This window comes from Pantherophis guttatus, chromosome 1 (assembly GCF_059756535.1).
Source record: "Pantherophis guttatus breed Tessera chromosome 1, ASM5975653v1, whole genome shotgun sequence".
Classification (NCBI taxonomy): domain Eukaryota; kingdom Metazoa; phylum Chordata; class Lepidosauria; order Squamata; family Colubridae; genus Pantherophis; species Pantherophis guttatus.
In genome coordinates this window covers 108,855,875-108,878,317 of record NC_142063.1, presented here as the reverse complement: position 1 = coordinate 108,878,317, position 22,443 = coordinate 108,855,875, and the positions used below count along the sequence as shown (strand labels likewise).

The following is a 22,443-nucleotide window of genomic DNA, read 5'->3' as shown; positions in this document are numbered from 1 at the left end:
AAGTTTTAAAATATCTGAAAAGAACTGAAACAGTACAGAGGCAAACATACATAGAAGTATGGTATGCAGATAAGAGATGCTAGCTGTCAGCTTGGGTATATTCTATATATTAAGTGGACATTTATGATTGCAGATTTACAATCTAGAAGAGAACAAAAAAAAATAGTTTGACACATAATGAAAACCAGCCTAAAATACTGAAAGCTAATCTAAGGTAGAGATGTAACATTTTTAGAATTTTGAAGGAGTCAGAAAAAGTCTGCTTTTTTAAAAGACATTTTGTGGAAACCAGGAGGAAAACAAATTTAACTGAAACGTTTGGTCTTTTGTATTTTGCACTGTGGTTATTCTAATGTCTATGTGTATTAAAATAAACAGTACTGATTCAAATATATTACGTGCAGAAAAAAATCATGAATGAAAGTAAGAATAATTGAGTAAATATTAAATGTATACTATCCATTATCTTAAAACAACTCAAATCTGTTGTAACTTATATTATTCAGATTTATCAATCAATCAATTAAGAAAATAATTTTAAATTAGAATGCAATTGTAGTTTGTAGTTACTTCAGTAACCTATCACTTCTTTGCATCTTCAACTCTATAATTAAAATAAGGAAAAGATTCATATGATTTTTTAAAAAACTAAATGTTAAAGCCTTTTTCCAGATATTGCACTGAAGGGGTCCTGTTTCAATCCTGTCTAAGGTTTCTTTAGTCTTTCTAGCATTAAATAACAGCAACCAGATGTGCAAAAAGCAGCAGCACAAGCTTTTTACAAAATGAAAATAAGGCTGTTATCACTTGCCAATCTCTACAGAGCAGACAGCTGTTAGAAATAGTTTCAGGAACCTTCGAAGAAGAACCAATAATGCTACGCTTACAACATGTACTTCATCATTTAGACTTTGGTACCATCCCAAGAAGACTTTGTATTAATATGAGACTGACTCCAGACCCACCCAATCTCATGCCATCAACTTGCTTGAGGATTGAGATGGTGTTTTGAAAGCTCTGCCATGATTTATATATCAGTTATGGAGGTAAGCCATTCTTTCAACCATGGGAAAAGATGCAGTTGCTTTAAAGAGTTGTGGAGAGGTGTAACATTTGAACTCTGAAGCTTCTTTTCCAAATGATTGCTGAAGTGCTCAACAGCCCTAGTGCCTAGAACACAATTTGCCTCATTTATTCATTTGAGTAGAATTTAATTCATTAGATAGAACTATAGTTCGAGGCAGTATTTGCAGTATATAATTACATTTTCAATAAAATAACGCTCATAGCAACATAAAGATGCTTATATCTAGTGTTCACCTTATCTTAAATTACTACCATCATTATGGAACATACTACCAAACTCTGTTGATTATCAGGTTACAGCTACCTTAGCAGAGATGCTAATGAGGACAATGCAACTCAACATCCAGTCATATCAGATGCTTTGCTCAGTGATGGCTAACCTTTTTGCCATCGCATGCCAAAAGCAGGGGGGAGCGGGGGGGGCATGGGTGCGTGTGCCCACATCCATAATTCAATACACCCCGCCCTCCCGCGCATGCGCACGTGACCCCCTCACACTTCCCCCTGCTTTTGGCACGCGATGGCCCGGTTGGCCCAGTAGGCCCGTTTTTCCACCTCCCCAGGCTCCAGAGGCTTTCTAGGAGCCTGGGGAGGGCAAAAACAGCCTTCCCCATCCCCCCGGAGGCCTTCCGGAGGCCGGAAACAGCCAGTTTTCCAATTTCCAGTGGGACTAGAAGGCCTGAAAATTAGTTGGCCAGGGCGCGCATGCGCGCTGGAGCTGAGCTAGGGCAACACTCGCATGCCCACCAATATGGCTCCACATGCCACTTGTGGCACCCGTGTCATAGGTTTGCCATCACGGCATAGGTGGAGCCAATCAGAATAAAATAAATTATTATAAAATAAAATAAATTTTTAAAAAATCATTTTAAATAAGTAATTCAGAAGGGATAATAGCTTATCAATTCCATAGGTGTACTGTCCTTATCTAGACTGATGGCACCACAGATATTGCAACTCCTGACCATCACTGAATGTATGTGTGAAAAGAAAAGAAAAAAGATAATAAGTAAAAGAGAGAACCAGTCCCTAAACTTACCTTGTGTTCATTTGGATAACATGGAGGAGGAAACTTAGCCTAACAAAACTCTGGAATTATTTTGACTGAAACTACCCCACTCTAACACCAGCATTAATTGATTTAAGGGTTGGGCACGGCATGCAAATCTCGCAACTTAATTAAGCCTGCTGAGCAAACACAAAGAGGGACTTTCCTTCTGCATAGTTTGAAGGCTTTCTCTAGTACAAACACAACTTCAGGGTTTTCTGTGTAACACATGTAGCCATTGCCACATAACAAATTTACTGCAAAGACAGTACTAACTACTCCTCATGATTTAGTATATTCTAAGAGAGCCAACAATTAGAAAAGGCTTTTCCACAGACAATTTGCACAACTGCTCTTATTATTAGAAGCACTCTTATAGCTAGAGTAGGAAGTCAACAAACATTTCAGAAGGAGGCAAGGACAAAATATGTAATTATTTTGAGAAAACTACATGGGCTGAGGTCACCATTTTACTTTTTTTATTTATGGCTGCCTGAGATTTCTCCTGTCTCAATCTTTACATATAAATCTATACAGTACCAGTGCCCCATCCATCTCTAATCTTCTTAATTCCTTATTTTACCAGAGGTACATTAAAAGTAAGTGCAAATCTTTGCTTTTCTGCTAGCTAGTATATGTGAATATAGTAGCCTCACTCTTGAAGTTATTTCTACATTAAATATTCTTGCTTCCATAATTTTCTTACATGGTTAGCAATGTTGCCTTTGAGTTTCCCCCTTTACAATGTAATAATAAGACTCCAAGAAACTGCAGAGAAACCTACAATGGCCATAAAGTTCTGGATCTGATAGGGTATTGTTGGGCGATTATCAGAAGCCACAATGAACTTATGCAGAAAAGAAGTGGGACACAGATAATCCTGGGAACAAACAGAAGGGTGATTGCAGGCGAACTGTCCTGCACTAGGAAATGTGATTTGGCATGTGTGACTACATGACAAGATGTCTTAGCTGAAGAAGCTTTGTTGGTAAGTCATGTTTCTAGGGATAAGACAAGACACTCAGATGGAAATGGCTGGCTGGATAAACATTAATTTTCAGAAATCCAGGCCATTGATTTCTGGGTGCTAATGCATTTAGCAGTTTTTAGAAACATTGTTCTTTCCTAAGGAAAGCTACTGCTTTCAGATGTAACCTGATGCTGCCAGAAAAAGCTATCTTTGGAATCTCTCCTCCCAAGTACTCAGACGGATGATATCATAGACACGTTCACACAGAAGAGAATTGGATATCCAGAAATCTAAAACCAGATGGAACTTTTCTCTATCCATAATATCTCTTTTCCTGTGCGCTGCTCCCACTATCCATGCATGGGGTTAATCCTTCAGTGCTTGGCAAACAACTGAGTGCAAACAAAAGGCTTTTGTTCCCCTTTCCGGCTTCCAAGCCACGCCTCTGGTCCCATGATCCCCCAGTCTTCACTCAGTTGCTGGCAAACACTGCAGTGATTTTGGGAGCTCCACAGTCTAAGGTATTGTACATCTGTGGGGACCTTTCTCCCTTTCTTTTTCCCTTTATTTCATTAAGTTATTAGGCTTTCCCTTTCCTTAGGGCGTCTAGGCTTTTTAGTTGATTTTGATTAGTTTGTTTTTTCGGCTCCTTTACCTTGCATTGCGGCTGCAGCGTTACAGAAAGGGGGGGGAGCGGAGCCCAGCCTCCCACGCTGCTCCATCGGGAGGGGCGAAATTTCAAACGGCCGCTCTCTCCCCGCCGTTGCTGCCGCTGCCTCGACCACGCTACTACAGCTGACCGGCGGGCTCTCCTTTCGGAGTCCTCACGCCCGCTCAGCCAACGCGCGCCGCCTTTACCTCCATTTCAAGCGTCGCGCGCTCATCAGCTGGGCAGCGGGTCGGGAGGCTCAGAACACGTGGCGCCAACTCGGAACGCTCCCTTCTGCGCCACGCTTCACCGGAGCGATCAACGAGAGCCGGAAGCGGAGAGGAGCGCCAGGAGCCTCAGCAGCCCCCCCCTGCACTACAGAAGCATCGCAACAGGGGGAAAGCGCGGCGTTTGGTCGGACCCTCGGGCCGCCATTGTGAGTCCGCTGCAGGAGCCTGGCAGAGTGGATTAGCGCACCACGTGCCAGCGCCATTTTGACGGACCCTCGGGCCGCCATATTTGGCAGAAGGATCAAGCCTGTGTCTCCCCCCAACAGCAGGGAGCCGGCTACAGACCCCCCACCACCACTCCGCCCCTGGAGGGGGCAATCAGCTGGGGAGAGGTCAGCGCAACCAGAGCGCCTTTGGGAAAAGCAGGGCAAGCGATCTGCCCAATCATCCCACAACCTGCAGCCATGTCTCGCTCCCCCCCATCCTCAGATATGGAGCTGGAGCTAACCCCCCCACGCAGAAGCTCAAAAGGGGGGAAAAAGAAATCTAAAAAAAGGCACGAGAGCTCAACCAGCAGGGCTGCATCAGATGGCTGCCTACCCATCCGAGATAAAGACGCATTAAGGAGGCACAATGCGCTGGAGCGACAGTGGGAGAAGGCCCACAGGGCGGCTGCCGGACCCTCTCCCAGAGAGCCTGGGCCCTTGGAACCAGCACTTGTCATCCCAAGGGAGACAGAGCTGGGAATTACATCGCTGGCCGACATTGCGGTAACACCAAGAACCCCAGAGGTGCCCAGGCCGGACCGCATTTCTCCCCGTCCTGAGACAGGCCCGGGAACCGGCCCGGACCCCTCAATGACTACATCATCTGCACAGCTCCTTCGCGCCAGGGAAGCAAGTTCTACGCCCTCAGGGGTAGACCAGCAAACCCAAAGAGGGCCAGGGATGGTGCCACCTATGGACTTCCAGGCTATGTTCTCGGCTGCCCTTTCGTCTTTCTTCACGGCAACCTTACAGCAGGCGCCCCAGGCACCCGTGCAAGCCGCACCGGTCCAGGCACGCCAACATCACCCTCAGTCCCACCCACCCCAGCAACGAGGGCAAGACTCTTCGTCTGAGGAATCAGACCAAGCAGAGGAGGGACCGGAGGAGATGGAGTTGTCTGAGGACGAGGGCCTGGCACCGGACACCCCCGCCTTTACAGGCCTCTTCCGCCCGGCCCTTTTCAAGTCCCTGCTCCACAAGGCGAGGATCACAACCAACCTCGGGGTTCCAGGGGACGTCGCATCCACCACCCCGCAGGCGGCAGGCCCCCATGACGCGCTTTTCAAGTCGGCAAAGCCGCAAAAAGATTACATTCCTTGTCCTCAGTTGTTTACGGATGTGATCCAGAATCCCTGGGTGCAACCGGCCTCCCTGGCAACACCCAGCAGCCTGGATAAAAAACTCTACTGCTCAGCCCCGGAGCTGGAGGATCTCCTGGCGCTCCCCTCAGTAGACCAGCCGGTGGCGGCGTTAACTTCTAGCTCCCTGGTGTCCACCGACCCGTTAGACACTCTCAAAGCAGAAGAAAAGAGAATGGAGGGGGCCTTCCGTAAGGCACACCAGGCCGTTGGCTGGGCAATCAGATCCGCGACAGCTTCCTCCTTCTTCAACAGAGCCTCGCTCATTTGGCTTCGTCACATGCAGGACAAGCTCCCGCCTGAGGACACTAGACTGCATCAAGATCTAAATAAGATAATAGCTGCCACCGAATACACTGCTGACAGCTCCCTGAACTCAGCCAAGTTCGCCTCAAGGGCGCTGGCCTCTACTCTTACTGCTAGGAGGCTATTCTGGCTTCGACCATGGAAAGCCGACTTCAAGGCCAAGTGGAAGTTGGCGGCGTCCCCATATAAAGCACCAGAGCTGTTTGGTGCCTCGCTGGAACCCCTACTGATTGAAGGGAAGGACAAGAGGAAGATCCTCCCATCAACCTACAGGCGCCAGGAGCGCAGGTACACGCCTTACCCGCTCCAACAGCCCTTTCGTGCAGGCACCGGACCCAGGGGGTCCTCCTTACACCGCTCCCATTACCAGGGAGGAGACAGATTCAACGACAGACAACAGTTCCGAGACCGGGGAAGACACCAGCAGCCTAAACGCAACTTCCGTGGAGCCGGCCCTAAGCCCGCCAGAAGGGGGAAATGACTCCAGGCCCACGGGGCCCATAGGGGGACGGCTCATCCTCTTCCATCAACAATGGGCCAGTTCGACTTCAGACTCCTGGGTAAGGCATACGACCTCTTCCGGACTGTCCATCGAATTCTCCGGCCAGCCGCCCCACCGGTTCGTCCGTTGTCCAACCCCTCGATCCTCGGAACTTCAGGACCTGATGTCGCAGGAGATTGCCCACCTCCTGGAGGTCGAGGCCATAGAGCCGGTCCCGCACAGCCAGCGGGGCTCAGGATTCTACTCGACCCTCTTCTTGGTTCCCAAGAATTCCGGGGGCTGGAGGGGCATACTGAATCTAAAGCGCCTGAACCTGTCGGTACAATACCGCAGGTTCAAGATGCACTCCCTCAAGTCCATCTTAGCGGGAGTGAGACAGGGCGACTTCCTTCAATCAGTCGACCTCCGGGAGGCCTATCTGCACGTGCCAATTCACCCGCATCACCGTCAGTACCTGAGGTTCGAATACGCGGGCCGTCACTACCAATATCGCGCGATGCCATTCGGACTTTCCTCAGCTCCCCGCACCTTTACCAAGCTGGTAGCGGTGGTGGCGGCCAAGCTCCGAGCCGTCCCGATCCGGGTGCTCTGTTATCTGGACGACATTCTGGTCCTGTCGTCCACGCCCGGCCAAGCTTACAGAGACATGAAGATGGTGATCAAGGTCTTCCAGGATCACGGCTTCACCATAAACTTCGCAAAGAGTCACCTCCTGCCCACCACCAGGCTTCTTCACCTGGGGGCACTGATAGATTCGGCCAGCGGCCAGGTATTTTTATCACCGGACAGAGTCCAAAGCATCCGAACTTTAACTCTGCAGACCCTGACGAGGAGGAGAGTTGCCCTGATCCACCTCTCAACCCTCCTCGGGAAGATGGTATCCTGCTTCGGCATCGTACCGTGGGCACGCAGACATTCGAGACCCCTGCAGTGGTTCCTCCTCCCCTTCCAGCGAACGGGAAGGGCCAACTCCAAGAAGGAAGTACGCCTCACCCTGCAGGCCCGCAGGTCCCTCAGGTGGTGGACATCGCAGTCGCTCCTAAAGGGCTCCAGCTTCCTAGAGCCAGACCGTCTGATACTCACCACCGACGCCAGCCTCCGGGGGTGGGGAGCCCATCTCCACAACCTGGTCACGCAAGGACAGTGGTCGCAGGAAGAACAGCAATGCAGCATCAACCTCCTAGAGCTTCGGGCGATCAGACTGGCACTGCGCAACTTCCAGCCGACGGTGCAGGGGCATCACATCTTAGTCCTGACCGACAACATCTCGGCCAAGGCGCACGTCAACAGGGAGGGGGGCACGAGGTCCCGTACACTGATGAAGGAGGCCGAGGAGCTGTTCAGCTGGGCAGAGAGACACCTGCTCTCGATCAGAGCAGATCACATCTCCGGAGCAACCAATGTGAGGGCGGACTGGCTCAGCCGCGAAACAATAGATCAAGCGGAATGGCAGCTCCACCCTCAGCTGTTTCAAGAACTCGCTTCCCGCTTCGGAAACCCGGTCGTAGATCTCTTCGCAACCCCGACCAATGCTCAGCTCCCCCGCTTCATATCACGGTATCCGACACCACAAGCGGAGGACCACGATGCACTGCGCTGCACATGGCCCGAGGGTCTCCTGTACGCATTCCCACCGGTCCCACTGCTCCCGCGTCTCATTCGGAAGCTGCTGGCAGAAAAAGCCGACCTGCTCCTGGTAGCCCCGAACTGGCCCCGGAGACCATGGTTCGCCGACCTAGTAGCACTGTCCGTAGAACAGCCATGGGTGATCCCACCACAGCAGCTCGTCCTGTGCCAAGGAGCAGTCACGCACCCAGAGCCCCAGTGGCTGCAATTAGCCGTCTGGCATTTGAACGGGTCATCCTGAAGAAGGACAGCCTACCAGACGAGGTGGTTGCCACTATCCAGGCGGCCAGACGTCCAGCTACAACCCGCATCTACGAGTCATCATGGCAGGCGTTCTGTCGCTGGAGCGCCCACCAGCACATCGACCCCACGTCAGCCGCTATTCGGGACATTCTGCGGTTCCTACAAGCTGGCCTAGACAAGGGCTTGGCCCCTGCAACCCTACGGAGACAGACGGCAGCATTGTCAACAGTCATTACTTGCCCTCCGTACCAATCCCTCGCGCACCATCCGCGCATCAAGGGGTTTCTTCATGGGGCCACCAACCTGCGGCCCCCCACAGTTCACCGTTATCCCTCATGGGATCTACCTCTTGTTTTGCGGGCATTGACCGGGCCCCCCTTTGAGCCCCTAGACTCAACATCTCTTAAGTACCTATCGTTTAAGGTGACCTTCCTGCTGGCGATCACCTCAGCAAGGAGAGTCTCAGAACTAGCGGCTCTGTCAGTCCGCAAAGACTTGTGCATCTTCCACGACTCCACGGTGACCCTACGCCTGGATCCTGCTTTCATCCCGAAGGTCAACTCGTGGTTCCACCGAGCCCAGGAGCTCATCCTGCCGGATTTCTGCCCCTCACCTCGTGATCCCAGAGAAAAGAGGTGGCACACCCTAGACGTGCGACGCGCCATCCGCACTTACATCCGACGGACTACTCCTTTCCGCCGTACGGAGGGACTCCTGGTCTCCTTCAACCCGAAGTCCATGGGTCAGAAAATATCAGCAGCCACAGTCAGCAGATGGATCAAGGCCTGCATCGCCCTGGCATATGACCTGAGCGCCAAACCGGCCCCCAGCAAGATCCTACCGCACTCGACTCGTAGCGCGGCCACCACGGCGGCCTGGGCCACCCAAGCCTCAGTCGTGGACATCTGCAGAGCTGCGACGTGGTCATCCCTCACACCGTTCATCCGCCACTACAAGATTGATGCGTACAACTCGGCCGAGGCATCCTTTGGCCGCAGAATTCTGCAGAAAGTACTGACAGAGGAGGACTCTGGAGGCAGTCAGCTCCCCACCCAGGGAGTTTAAGCTTGGGTATATCCCATGCATGGATAGTGGGAGCAGCGCACAGGAAAATGGACGTTGTCTTACCTGAACGTCCCTTTTCTGGGCGCTGCGTACACTATCCATAACCCGCCCATTAGGGCTGCCTGCCACTGTTATGGCTGAGACCAGTTTAGTTTCCTTAGTTATTTGAGTTAATAAAGTTGAGTTCTATAAGTTACTCTTGGTGTGGTTTCTTGTCTGCTGCGCCTTCGTTCAGACTGGGGGATCATGGGACCAGAGGCGTGGCTTGGAAGCCGGAAAGGGGAACAAAAGCCTTTTGTTTGCACTCAGTTGTTTGCCAAGCACTGAAGGATTAACCCCATGCATGGATAGTGTACGCAGCGCCCAGAAAAGGGACGTTCAGGTAAGACAACGTCCATTTCCTGTCTCAATCAGTTCTTCCTTTCCCTTCTTTCCTTCCTCACAATTTTCATGACTGATTTGAGTAAACAAACACCACTGCGTTCTTGTAAGTGTAGTAAGCTCTCCAAGTTAGCTCAGTTCTTGGTGAAGTCATGGACACTTACATGTAGCTTACTTGATATAATAAGTGGCTATTTTCTTTCAAAAAGGTCAGGATTTTTTCTTTTTCCTTTTCCTTTTTAGCCTAGCCTAGTCTTTCTGAGGGGATGTGGTGGCTCAGTGGCTAAGACGCTGAGCTTGTCGATCAGAAGGTCGGCAGTTCAGCAGTTCAAATCCCTAGCGCCGTGTAATGGGATGAGCTCCCGTTACTTGTCCCAGCTTCTGCCAACCTAGCAGTTCGAAAGCACATAAAAAATGAAAGTAGAAAAATAGGGACCACTTTGGTGGGAAGGTAACAGCGTTCCATGCGCCTTCAGTGTTGAGTCATGCTGACCACATGATCATGGAGATGTCTTCGGACAGTGCTGACTCTTCGGCTTAGAAACGGAGATGAGCACCACCCCTAGAGCCAGAAACAACTAACATGCATGTACGGGGAAACCGTTACTTTTACCTAGACTGTCTGAATGGTATACCACCTGAGCACTAATCAGGTTAACCCCTGTGTAGTTTTTTCAGAGCAACCAAGGTTAAGAAGATGCTACCACCAAACTGAGCTTCTTGAAAATATGAATTCTCACAGAGCCAAATTTGAATATGACTACCCACATGTATGGCTGCTATCTTTGAATGTTCTTATTTCCAGGAATTTTACACAGCACTGCAATTATAGTGTGAAATAAACATATTTGTTACAATTCTAAAACCAACAACCTTTCAAACTATGGTTATATGATAGAATAGAAACAGGAAATATTAACTGGGTGCAGTGATTCATGTATTAGTATGGCATTATGATAAAGTAGAGATGATTAAATGTCAGAAACATATTCTAATTTACTGCATCCATTTTTAGAGAGAGTCAGGATGATGTAGTGGTTAAAGCTAGAAATCGGGAGACTGTGAATTCTAGTCCCACTTTAGGCATGAAAGCTGCCGGTGACTGTAAGCCAATCACTCTCTCTGTCCTAGGAAAACAGGCAATAGCAAACCATTTCTGAAATCTTGCTAAGAAAACTATAGGGACTAGACCAGGCAGTTGCTAGTAGTCAACATTGATTCAAAAGCACATATATATTATTATTTTGCTTTGCTTCTAAACAGTAAACCACAATGAATAGTTTCCATTATTTTCAGTGCAAACATTAAAATAATGTCAAATAACCAGTGTGTTTCCTTTTACTCATTTATATCATAACCATCATTCAATTATATCATTTATTCATTTATATCATAACCCACATTAAATCAATTTCCCAGAAGTTCTTTCTTTCCTAGTGTTTCATGAAATTGTCTTTTAAAATCTCATCACTTTTTCTGCTTTTAAAAACAAAATTATAAGTAGTCCTCCACTAACTACCATAATGGAGCCTGGAATTTCCAATGTAAGTCATGGCGGTCATACGTCAAAACACCCACATGACCAGATCTGATTTTATGACTTTTTTTTTGTGGCAGTCATTAAGCAAATGCTGCAGTCATTAAGCAGATCAATTTATTCCTAGGAACATTTTTTGCCGAAAACCAACTGAAAAGCAAAAACATCGAAATTTGTGATCACATCACCACAAAACACTGCAACTGGCCACAAAGATGAGCAGACTTCCAAGTACTCAAAATGAAGTCATGTGACTATGTGACGTGTGCAGCTGTTGGAACTCTGGAACTGGATCAAAAGTAGCTATTGAGGGATACAGGTACAGTTGCTACACAACTACAGGTAGTCGAGTTATTACCACAATTGAGCCCAAAATTTCTCTTCCTAAGCGAGACATTTGTTAAGTGAATTTGGCCCCATTTTACAACCTTTCATGCCATAGTTGTTAAGTGAATCATTGCAGTTGTTAAGTTAGTAACATGGTTGTTAAGTGAATCTGGCTCCCTCACTGACTTTGTTCGTCAAAAGGTTGCAAAAGGGGATTGTGACCCTGGGACACTGCAACTGTCATAAATATGAGTCAGCTGCCAAGCATCTGAATTTTGATCACGTGACCACGGGGTTGCTGCAATGGTTGTAAGTGTGAAAAACGGTCATAAGTCACTTTTTTCAGTGCTGTTGTAACTTCAAAGTCACTAAACAAACTGTTGTAAGTCAAGGACTACCTGTGCACAGTATTTCTTGATTCTACTGAGTTATAAATATTGCTTGTTTTACGTTTGTTATGTTTCAGATGGGTCACAGAATACAAGGATATTGTTCAGCAGTGCTACTTCACTATCAAAAGTGCATAGTCATCGTTTCAATTCTGCCTCCCAGCTGCACAATACATTAATCCTGCCCATCATGCTGTTCCCCTGATGGGTTGGGAGTGTAACAGCTCTCCTACACTCAGCATGGTCAATGGTGAGGAATTCTGTATTTAGCCTCCACATATAAAAGCTGGCAGATTCTAAAAATCTTGCACTACATTTTGAACTGAATATTGTTTAGTAGTTATTCAGCAGTTTATACCTGAAGGCTTATTTGCACCCCCAGCATTTTTATTCTCTAACTCTAAAAGCTCTTTGAAGCATACCTGTGATTATCTCCATTCCTGTTAACTTCAAATAACTGAAGCAGAGTGCAAAAAAAAAAAAAAGTAGTAGTCACTCATGGTCCTGCATTAAATTTTGCTGGTCCTCTTCATCCAGGCCACTTAGGGGGAACAAAATAAATGGCTAATACTCCTCACCCACATTGTTAGTTTAATGCCTGGCTGGAATCTCTCTGATCATATGCATTAAAAAAAGGGGGAATCTGAGCAATTCCTATGAGAACCACTACAAAGTCACCAAGTCAGTCATCTTTCCTCTTTTAAAAACTCTGAAGTTGAAGTTGAGGATCAGAAGGTAGGTGAGAGAACTGACATAAGTGGAATAACACAAGCTTTGTAAAACTGCAGTAAAGAGAATTAGCCTCTTTGATCCAGTCCTACTTGTAGAACCAGAAATACAGAAATAACTCAACTCTTATTCAGAGTCAGTGTTATGGGGGCCTGGCCTATTCCTGAACTGTTGGAAAAATTTCATGTGCGGGGTATCCTGGATTCCTGATTGATCTAAAACAGTGTTCTCAAATATTCTAAAAATCACATTTTAACCTGTTTTGTTTCTATTGTGTGAGGTATCTGATCATGCCGAGAAAGCAAATTAAATGTCCATTCTAGCATTTATTAAAATAATTATGTAAGGGTCGGTGTTGCCCAGTTCTTATTATTCTGTTCAGATTATTGAATATTGAGTTGTTGTTTTTTAAACTTTTTCTGGAATTATGCTTTCAATTAATGTGGATTATTGATTTTCTTGAATAGCCACCCCCGACATTTCCTAAGTATTATATTTGGTTGCAAGTATCTGCATATGATTCTCAGTGTTTTGACAGTATCATTATAAAAATCCTATATTCCTTGGCATACTGAGAGATACTTAATCTTTTCAAAATGAAGCTTTATATACCCTATAGAATTGTTCCTTGCCTGTTGCCTTTAATATGAATATCATAATTATCTTCTCCCAATCTGGTTTCTTTCAGATCTGTTGATATTATAACTCCCATAACCCTCAGTTAGTTATGTGGAAGTTGTAGTCCAACATAACTAGGAGTAAGGTTGTGGAAGGTTGCTATATAATATTGCTCAGACAATAAGTGGTTTATACATAGGTAAGTTTTAAGCTCTTCTCTTTTTTTGTTTGTTGGTCTTCAACAAAATAGGTTTGATTTAAGCCTAAAACTTTGCATAACTGAAGTATTATCAAGCAAATGAAAAGCTGGGTTTGTACAAATGCTACATCCTGCCCCATCCTCTTTGTAAACAAGACAGCTGCATGCAGCCTGGTGGAATATTTACTTTTGCCATGTGCTTTTTCAATCTCCAATATTTGGTTTTGCTTTATTTTTAAGACTGGAAAAACATTTTACTGAGGATATTTTTGACTATAGATTATTGATTCTAGCTTGCATGATTCCAAGTTGCAGTAATGGAAATGAAAAAGTCCACTGCCCAAATCACTCCAGAAATATGCAGGAACCACTGCAATTTCAGTAGCAACTACCACTTACACAAGAATAACACCAGGCTGCAAGTGGCACTGCATGCTTGTCTTCATGATGCTACTTGGGTTTCTGTACTTCCTACAGAATACAGCTTGGATGCTTCTTCAAACGGTGCGGAATGGGTAATTTCCTACCAGCTCCAACTTTTTCCTCACTCCACTTCCCATGATTCCCCTCCTGTCTTTGGGGAATGTCCCTCCTCAGTTGTTCCTTTGTCATACATTTACAAAATAGTAATTGTGAAAATAAGCATGGCAAGATGAAGATGAGGGCAGCTGAAGGATAAAGTGAAAAGATATGTTCTTTTAGAAAATGAATAAAATTATCTAAATTATTACCATCTTCCGTGTCCTTTTGTTTAAAGAAAAAAAACCATAAAAGTTAAACAAGGAAAATCCAAAAATTAATAAGATAAATAAAATAAATTTTGAGAACAAAATCTGAAGTAATGCTAAGAGCCATATTTCAATATATTGAAAATAGGAAAACAGCTACAGAGGTGCTGGATGTTACAGAAAAGCTGGATAACATTTTTGTAACTGCTATTAGAGTTATCCATGCCTGAACAGATATTTTGAGGGATCCCGAGTTAGTAATGTTAGTAATAACAAGAGATAAATGTCTAGCTCTTACAGAAAACAAATTGCTAAATCCAGAATATATGCATGAAATGAAATTGCTCATCTAACAAAAATGTGATATGTCCTTAAGATTTGGCTTTATGCTACAAGGACATACAATGTTTAATATAACATAATCTAAACTTCTTTTTCCAACTGAAATATACAGAAAAGCAAGTTCTGATAATGAATAATCAACATGATGCAGTATATGTTTTCTTTGCAACTCCTGGACAAGCAGACCATTACAATCTTGATACAGCTCTTTAAGAATGTTAAAAAGAATGTAAACATAGATTATAAAAAATTATTTGATTATTACAAGGTTCTTGATATAGTCTAGTTATCCAAGGCTTGGATAATAAACGAATGGTTGATAAGAGGGTATGTAGCATACATCTATTGTTCTTAAATGATCTGGAGTTAAAGGTTGAGTAAGGAAATGGATACGTTTGCTGATGCCAAATTGTTTGAGAAAATAAAAACAAAAGTAACTGAAAGCGCTTTCTATTTCTTTAACATGTAAGGTAGTCCTCAACTTATAACCACATTGGATCTAGAGCAGTGGTGTCAAACTCAAGGCCCAGGGGCCACATCCGGCCCACAGGGTGCTTAGATCTGGCCCGTGGAGCCACCCTGGAAACAGCAAAGGACTGGCTTGCAGTGCCTTTGCCAGCAAAAACAGAGCGCAGGAGGGCCGCATTTGGCCCTCCCGAGCTCCATTTTCACTGGGAGAGGGTTGCAGGAGGCCGTCGCAGCCAAAATTGGAGCTCGGGAGCCTGTTTTCTCTGGCAAAGCGCTCAGGCCGCCACAGGCACCCCCAACACGAGTGATGTCGAGCTGACCACCACCACCCCCGGCCACACACCCCCAGCCCTCCGGGGTCAAATACAACCCTGATGCGGCCCTCAAGGAAATCGAGTTTGACATCCTGGGTCTAGAGCCTCCATTGCTAAGCAAGGTAATCAGTGAGCCACGCCCAATTTTTTTTGCTGCAGTCATTAAGAATATCATCATGCTCGTTAAATGAATCACATGTTCATTAAAGAAATCCAGCTTTTCCCATTGTTTTTGCTTCTTGGACGCCCACTAAGATGATCACAAATTGCAATCATAGGATCCTGGGACACTGCAACCATTGTAAATACATGCTGGCTCCAAGTACCTGAAGTTTGATGAGGTGACTGCAGGGATACTAGGGATACTACAACGGTCGCAAGTGTAAGGATTGGTTGTCACTTTTTTCAACACAGTCATCACTTTGAAGGGTCACTAAATAAATGGTTGTATGTTGATGACTACTTTTAATTGTCTTAAAATGGCACAACCAATTCAGTACAAACAAGCTTGTCCAATGTGGTAAAAAAATTACACACACACACAGAGTTTGATTGCTGACTGATCAGGTTCTGAGGATAACAGTGGATGAATCTGATGAAAGCATCAAATCCATGTGCAGCTATTTTGAAAATGGCATACAGATAGTCCTCGATTTATGACCAGAATTGCGTCCAAAATTTTTGTTGCTAAGTGAGACATTTGTGGGTCTTGCCCCATTTTACCACCTTTTTTTGCCATAGTTAAGTGAATTTGGCTTCCCTACTGACTCCTCGTCAGAAGGTTATAGATATAGATGATCATATGACCCCAGGACTCTGCAACCATCCTAAATAAGAGTCAGTTGCCAAGCATATAAATTTTTATCATGTGACCATGGGGATGCTGAAATGGCCGTTAACTGTAAAAAATGGTTATGTCACTTTTTTTAGTGCCATTGTAACTTCAATGAAGCTGAAAGGCGAGAAACTCACAATAGACAAAAGAATACCTCCACATACAGGAAGCAAAATTTTGGAATTCATTACAAGTTGTGTAGTACCACCAATATTGGAAACTGTGTGGCTTCTATACCTGTGACAGGAGATTATAAATCATACAGGTTCTGTTATAACCATACCTGCTTCACAACTCTTCATATAAAATTATCTGGCAACTGTAGGGATAGAACAGTAAACTAGGTAAACTTTTCATCTGATCCATGATAGCTTAATCAATGTAAACTTTTTCTGCAGGGTAATAATTGTGTGTAAAATATTGCCACCAATATTTTAACCAATTATTCCAAAGGGAAGTTGATTGAAAAGTTCTACATGATATTTCATCCCCTATAGTATCCATGGAATGACCTCTCTGATGTCCATGCTCTTTTCTTTTATGGTTTCTCACTTCCATAAAAGCTCAGCTAATTAAGAACATTTTAGTTTAGTTATTAGGCTGAGTTTTATTATTTAGCCTAAGCTCAATAGTCAATTTAGGGCTTAGGAGCACACATGAACTCCACTTTTATATTTTTAAAAACTCAGTAAATATGTAGCCACATTTATTCTTCTGTTCAATCTATTCATTTCCTAGCATTTCTTTTGAAGACATTTTCATTATTCAAACTTTCCATTTAGTTATTTAATTTCTATAGCCGCCCATCTCAGCCAATGATTCTGGGCAGCTTACAATTCAAAACATATATTACAATTAAAACACTAAAATTTTTGAAACATTAAAAACATCAAATAAATATACTAGTATTTTAGTGCCTAAGGAATTCATATCCATCTGAAGTCTAATCACTCACACTAACTTCCAATAAAACAATTCATACATAATATTAGGATGGAGCTCCCTATAACATCCACCATATAGTTATGAGAAGTAAATGTTTACACCACTCCACTTTTTTTAAAAAAAAATCCTTTCATTGCTTTTCTGTTAAAATGAACAGGCTTTCTATCTTAAGTTCAAATATCAATATATGCTTTTGGAGGAGGAAGAGCAACACAAAAATAAAATTAGTAACAATAGTTTTAGCTACATTTTATCACAGTAATGAAAAATGTTCACTATCTAGGCAATTCAAGTCAGGATTCAGTTCAACTACAACTATGGATATACCTTCTTTCATCATCAAGAAACTTCAATTACCAATTGGTATTAAAGAATAGGATTTAAAATGCAGTGCAAAGCTATGCTTTTTATACAGAAGGAAGACTCTTCCAGCCAAGTTCCTATATCCTTCATGATGCCAAGGAGTTTGTCAACATGAAATTGTAGCAAATTGTAGCAAAATAATGACCAATTTATTCAGTTACCAAAGAACACCTTATTTTCAACTGATTTTCAACATGTTTTTCATTCTTTAATAATTATTTCTAAATGATACCAACAGGAAGATGGTGTTCACAAATTAATTAAATGGATTTGCCATTCACAAACTCATTTCTTGCACTTAGTGGATGCACACAGGGACTCAATCTAAAGAGAACTGTGGGAATATGAGCATGTATTTGCACACTTAGGGATATAAGAGCCAGTCTGGTCTAGTGATTAAGGCACTAGGCTAGAACCCAGGACACTGTGAGTTCTAGTCCCACATTAGGCATAAAATCCGACTGGGTGACTCTGGACCAGTCTTAGCCCATGATGTCAGATTCAAGTGACAAGCTGATCATTCAATCCCTGTACTTGTGGGGTGGGGTGGAAACTAGGAAGAAAAAGAAAAAAAAATGCATATTTGGGATGTAGCTTCATTTTTCCTGAGCCTTTATCCAACATTGCTGTTCAATGATGGCTCATTTAACATTCCCAGAGGAAGCTCTTTCCAGAATTTCATCTGACTGATGGTCTACTACACAGCTAAGTGTTCACGGGGAACATCATGACATAAGTGGAGAAGAAACCTGTTTCCAGGGGTGGGGCTCGCAGGTGGGCTCTAATTTAGGAGACAGAGCCAATGCTTGGAGTCAGTGCATGCTTGGTCAGAGGACCAACAATGACTTGTCTTTAAGCAACAGGATGTGAGCCTCTCCCACCTGCTTCCCAACTGTGTTTATTCCCTCCAGTTTAGCTCAAGATGAAAACATGCTTAAAATACTCAAGTACTACCAACCTGTTTTAAAATACAACAAACACACACACACACACACACACATGCACCCATAAAACAAGCCATCTTACACGATACAGGGAAGACAACATTCACAGGCATGAAACACAAAATTATTGAAGCCCCTGGGAAATTAAGCAGCTGGAGATTTTTCTCCCATTAACGGAGAGGAGGCATTCCCAGGACCTATTTTCTTCAAGTGACAGTTTGCAAACCTGGGAGTGGCATCCACTAGCAAGGAAGGAAGCCATGTTAACCCCTCCTCAATCAGTACCCAATCATAACAAAAGGCTACTATAGGCTGGGAAGTAACAGAAGATCAGAGGAAAGGATTAAGAATCCCAAAGGGGCAGAAAGGACCAGTCCACATTAAACACTGCAGCTCAGGGCCTTTTCCTTTCAGAGTCTTCCAAAACTATATAATGCAGATTATTCATGTGTGTACACGTCCTAACAAGGACCTTAATCTGCCCGCTGCATCTGAAGCTGTGAACCAAACTTACTTCACTATTCTCTCAGACCACTCCCTAAACTGCATGGCAGGGGGAAAAAAAGTGCAATCAAAACCCACAACTACCTACAAGCTTTGGCAAATGGCTCAAAGAAAACATCACTGGAAGAGGAAAACCGGGGGATACAGAAAATATCACCATGAGCATCGGCGGCTTCTAGAAGATGCAATCACTGGCACGCCTATTAATCAGCCGCCACCCCCCACCCCTCTCTGGCGCTGACAGGAAGTGTTTACAGAAAGCACAGTCACAATATAGCTGGGAACAGAGACGGGCAAGCAGGTGGTGGGTCAACCCTCCCTTTCTGAGCCCCCAAAACCCACCCGATTCTCCAGGGCAGCAAAAATTCCCAAGCTCTAGAAAAACGCCGAGCCGGTGAAGTTCCAAGCGTCAAGATATGCCGGTACACCGCCTAATATTAGCGTCTGTGAGGCGGCGGCGGCTGCTAGACCGGGAAATCGCGGGGAGGGGGGGGAAGACCGGAGAGCGTGTTGTCACACATCATCCTTGGACACGCCTCACCCCTTTGCACAGCGTTCCACCCAGGGCGTAGAGCCGTCCCTGCGTGGAATTGCACTTTAGCCTTTGGATTTCACAAGGGGACGATTAACAAGGAGAAGCCCAAAGCTTCAGAATGAAGCCCACCCGCTTGGCAGCATCCCAAGGCACCCTTTCAGCCTCACTGCCGCCTCCCTTAACGTCCCTCGACTTGACAATCGGACACACCCCATAATAGCTTGTCTTCTCGCGCACGAGGCTGTTTCCCCCTGACAGACGCAATCGCCGCGCCTTCCCTTCTCGTACGCCGAAGACCGCCTCCCACGTTGCTTTTGGCCGAGGGAAGCGCCACCTCCCCAACCGATAACCCGCCGAATCTCTCCTACTTAGAAATGAGGGTGGCGAGGATGATGCTGATATAACCTGGGGGGGGGGGAGAGGCTGGCCTTTACACCCCCACTTCGGAGATTCGGGTTACAACCGACTTCAGCCAAGATCCAGGGAAAGAGATGTTGTACAACCCGCAACCCGCCTTGTTCCTCCCCCATTTTGGCTCGTAAAAGCCAAGCGCTGCCACTAACAGCTCCGTGTACACGGTTGCCCTGGGGCGCGCCGAGTGAACCACTGCAGGACCTCTGGCTATTACAGCCCGCACCTTCAATATTCCCAAACGGTTGAAAGCTGAACGCCCACAGATCCGCAGGCGCTTCGTGGCCGCCTTCCCGAGGGCTGCTAAGGCGTTACTTACACAGGTGAGCCGAATCAACCTTCAAGGCGAACGTGCTTCTAAACCCAAAAACAGCATTTAAGAATTGGAGGAGAAAGCTCTACTTACTACTTTATAGCCTGCGAGGTTTTCCTTGCAAACCAGAAAAGCAAAGCTGCCTTTTTCCTAGAGGGTTAAAAAAAAAAAATTGGAAGCGTGCGAGGAAATGCAAAGTTTGCGTGGTGCCTGGAAAGAGCAAAGCGCCTTCGCGAGACTCCGCGTCCCCCTCCGCAGAAAGACCGGCTGCTCTCTTAGTCAAGGCTCCGTGGGTCCGATGCAGCGGCGAACTTTCCACCTAGGCGGCGGAGGAGCCCCGTGTTTGCAACGCCCTCCCCGCATTGGCACCCAACACTGAGGCACCCGCTCCGCCCGGGTGCTGCCGTGACGGCGGCTTGGACAATGTGTGCGCGCAAAGCCAGCCCCAGGCAGCGGGCGGCACACGCCCAAACGCCGCTCGCCGCCCACTCGTCGCTCGCAACCTCCCGGAGCAGCTGATAGGCGCTCCCGCTCAACCTTCGGGCTCCAGGCCGCGGCTCCCCCACTCCTCCGACCTCGTGGTCGGCTGCGAGACACGTCAATCACTCCCAGAGCAACCTTCTCCCTTGGCCCCGCCCGCTGCTGTGTTGCTGCCGCGACTCCGGCCTGGGCTTTTGGAGAGCGGCGAGGGGCCGGAGGAGGAGGAAGAGGGAGGGAGGGAGGAAATGGGTGTAGCGTGCTGGGAGAAGGGAATCGCCTCTCGCGTGGCTTATTTTTAGAGTCTGCTGCTTCCTCCAGGCAAATAAAGCCTCCTCCTCCTCTGCCGGGATGAGGAGATGCGCGCCCTCCCTTCCTCCCGAGGTAAATATTCCATCCAGGTTTAGTTCTCTTGTGAGCGAGGCCTCCCTCAGCAGCACTCCCCCCACCACCATTTCCTTCCTCTTTTTTTAGGACCCCTTTTTGTGCGTAGCTTGGCTGTGCCGCTGTGTCCTGCCGCTGCTGCTCCTACTGTTGGAGCCTCTTTCTCTCTCATTCTTTCATTCCCTGCACAGAGAAATGCAGGCTGTGAAGTCGGTAGGATGTGGGGAATCCGCGCTAGCCTGGTTGGAAAAGGCGGAAGGCAGGATGAATAGGAAAGCGCACAAAGGAATGGCAGTTTTCCCCAACCTGGCGCTCTCCAGAATTTAAGTACAAATCCCATTATCCCCTCCTACGGTTGTGTGAGCCGCATTATCCTGGGCAGGCAACTAGAGTGCCGGTAGCCATGGTAGAAGATTGTAAATTTGCACCCTCCTTACTAGCGGGTTCTATTAATTAGATTAGTAAGAAAACATTGCAAACAATGGTTCTTAAAAAGTTAAACGTTCTTCAAAGTGAGGGACGTTGTTACATTTATAAATATAACAATTTCATAAACATTTGGCTTTGAATATTGACTTGGAATTAAATGGCCAGTGTGGGATCAAATATATAACTCTAGAATTCTGGTTATTAGGGTAAATTTTTCTGGGAAGATTTTTTTATGTTATTCTGATTTAAGCTATTTTTTAAAAATGGTATATACTGTGCATAACCTGAAGTAAAGTGTAAATTATCTGCTTTGCAGACTTTATCCAGACACTACAATATAAGCGAGGAGAAACAAACTTCCTGCTGTGAAATCAAATACTGTAAAAACATTGCAAAGAATCAAAACAAGATCAAAGTACAATAGCTATAAACAGAATGCTCCTTTAAATCCAACATTTAAGTTTTTATTATATAAAATATGAGTGCTTAGCATTGTGATATGCCCAAATTTCTATAAAAATGTATATTTACTATATTTTTATACCACTGTACTCTACATAGAATTGTGTACAATAGAAACAAAGTTGTCATAAAATATCAAAATAAAAGCAAATATAGCAATATATTAACACCAGTAATACACAGTATACCCATACAACGAAATTCACCTAACACCCAAAGACCAGGCCCAACACACATAACAATCCCCGGACACACCCCCACCCACCACAAATTCCCCACCCCTAAACCACCCAAACATCCACACAACAGACCAAGTAATACTGTCCAACAGCTCACTGATGGTGGCCCTGTAGTTCATTGTTGAGTGCAATTATAGCTCTGGGATAAAAAACTATTCAGAAAATGTGTGGTCCAAGTTTTAATTGTTCTGTATCTTCTACCAGAAGGCAACAGTCCAAAAAGATTGTAAGCAGGATGGGAAGAGTCTCTGAAAATGTAACACAATTTCCTCAAACAGCGAGATTTGAAGATGTCATCCAGGTCTGGTAGCTGGAGTCCAATGATAATAAGGAAGATGTATTACAGAAAAACCTACATTACTTGCTCTCACCTAAATGTCTCATGTAGAAGGAACCCTTAGTATTCTTACCAGGTAGTCCAAACAGGGTGGGTAGGATCC

General features: G+C 45.5%; 2 protein-coding genes across 3 annotated transcripts in view; one reads left to right on the top strand and one right to left on the bottom strand.

Annotated features, from left to right (window-relative positions):
- The window catches only part of HRAS (HRas proto-oncogene, GTPase), a 66,154-nt gene extending 45,365 nt beyond the window's left edge, over positions 1 to 20,789 (bottom strand). The window contains exon 1 of the mRNA XM_034416779.3: positions 20,106 to 20,789. The gene's annotated coding sequence lies outside the window, so the exon portion shown is untranslated. The remainder of the gene's footprint in view (positions 1 to 20,105) is intronic.
- LRRC56 (leucine rich repeat containing 56) overlaps positions 20,787 to 22,443 on the top strand; it is a 56,817-nt gene continuing 55,160 nt past the window's right edge. For both annotated transcript variants that reach the window (XM_034416783.3, XM_034416782.3), the window contains exon 1: positions 20,787 to 20,873. The gene's annotated coding sequence lies outside the window, so the exon portion shown is untranslated. The remainder of the gene's footprint in view (positions 20,874 to 22,443) is intronic.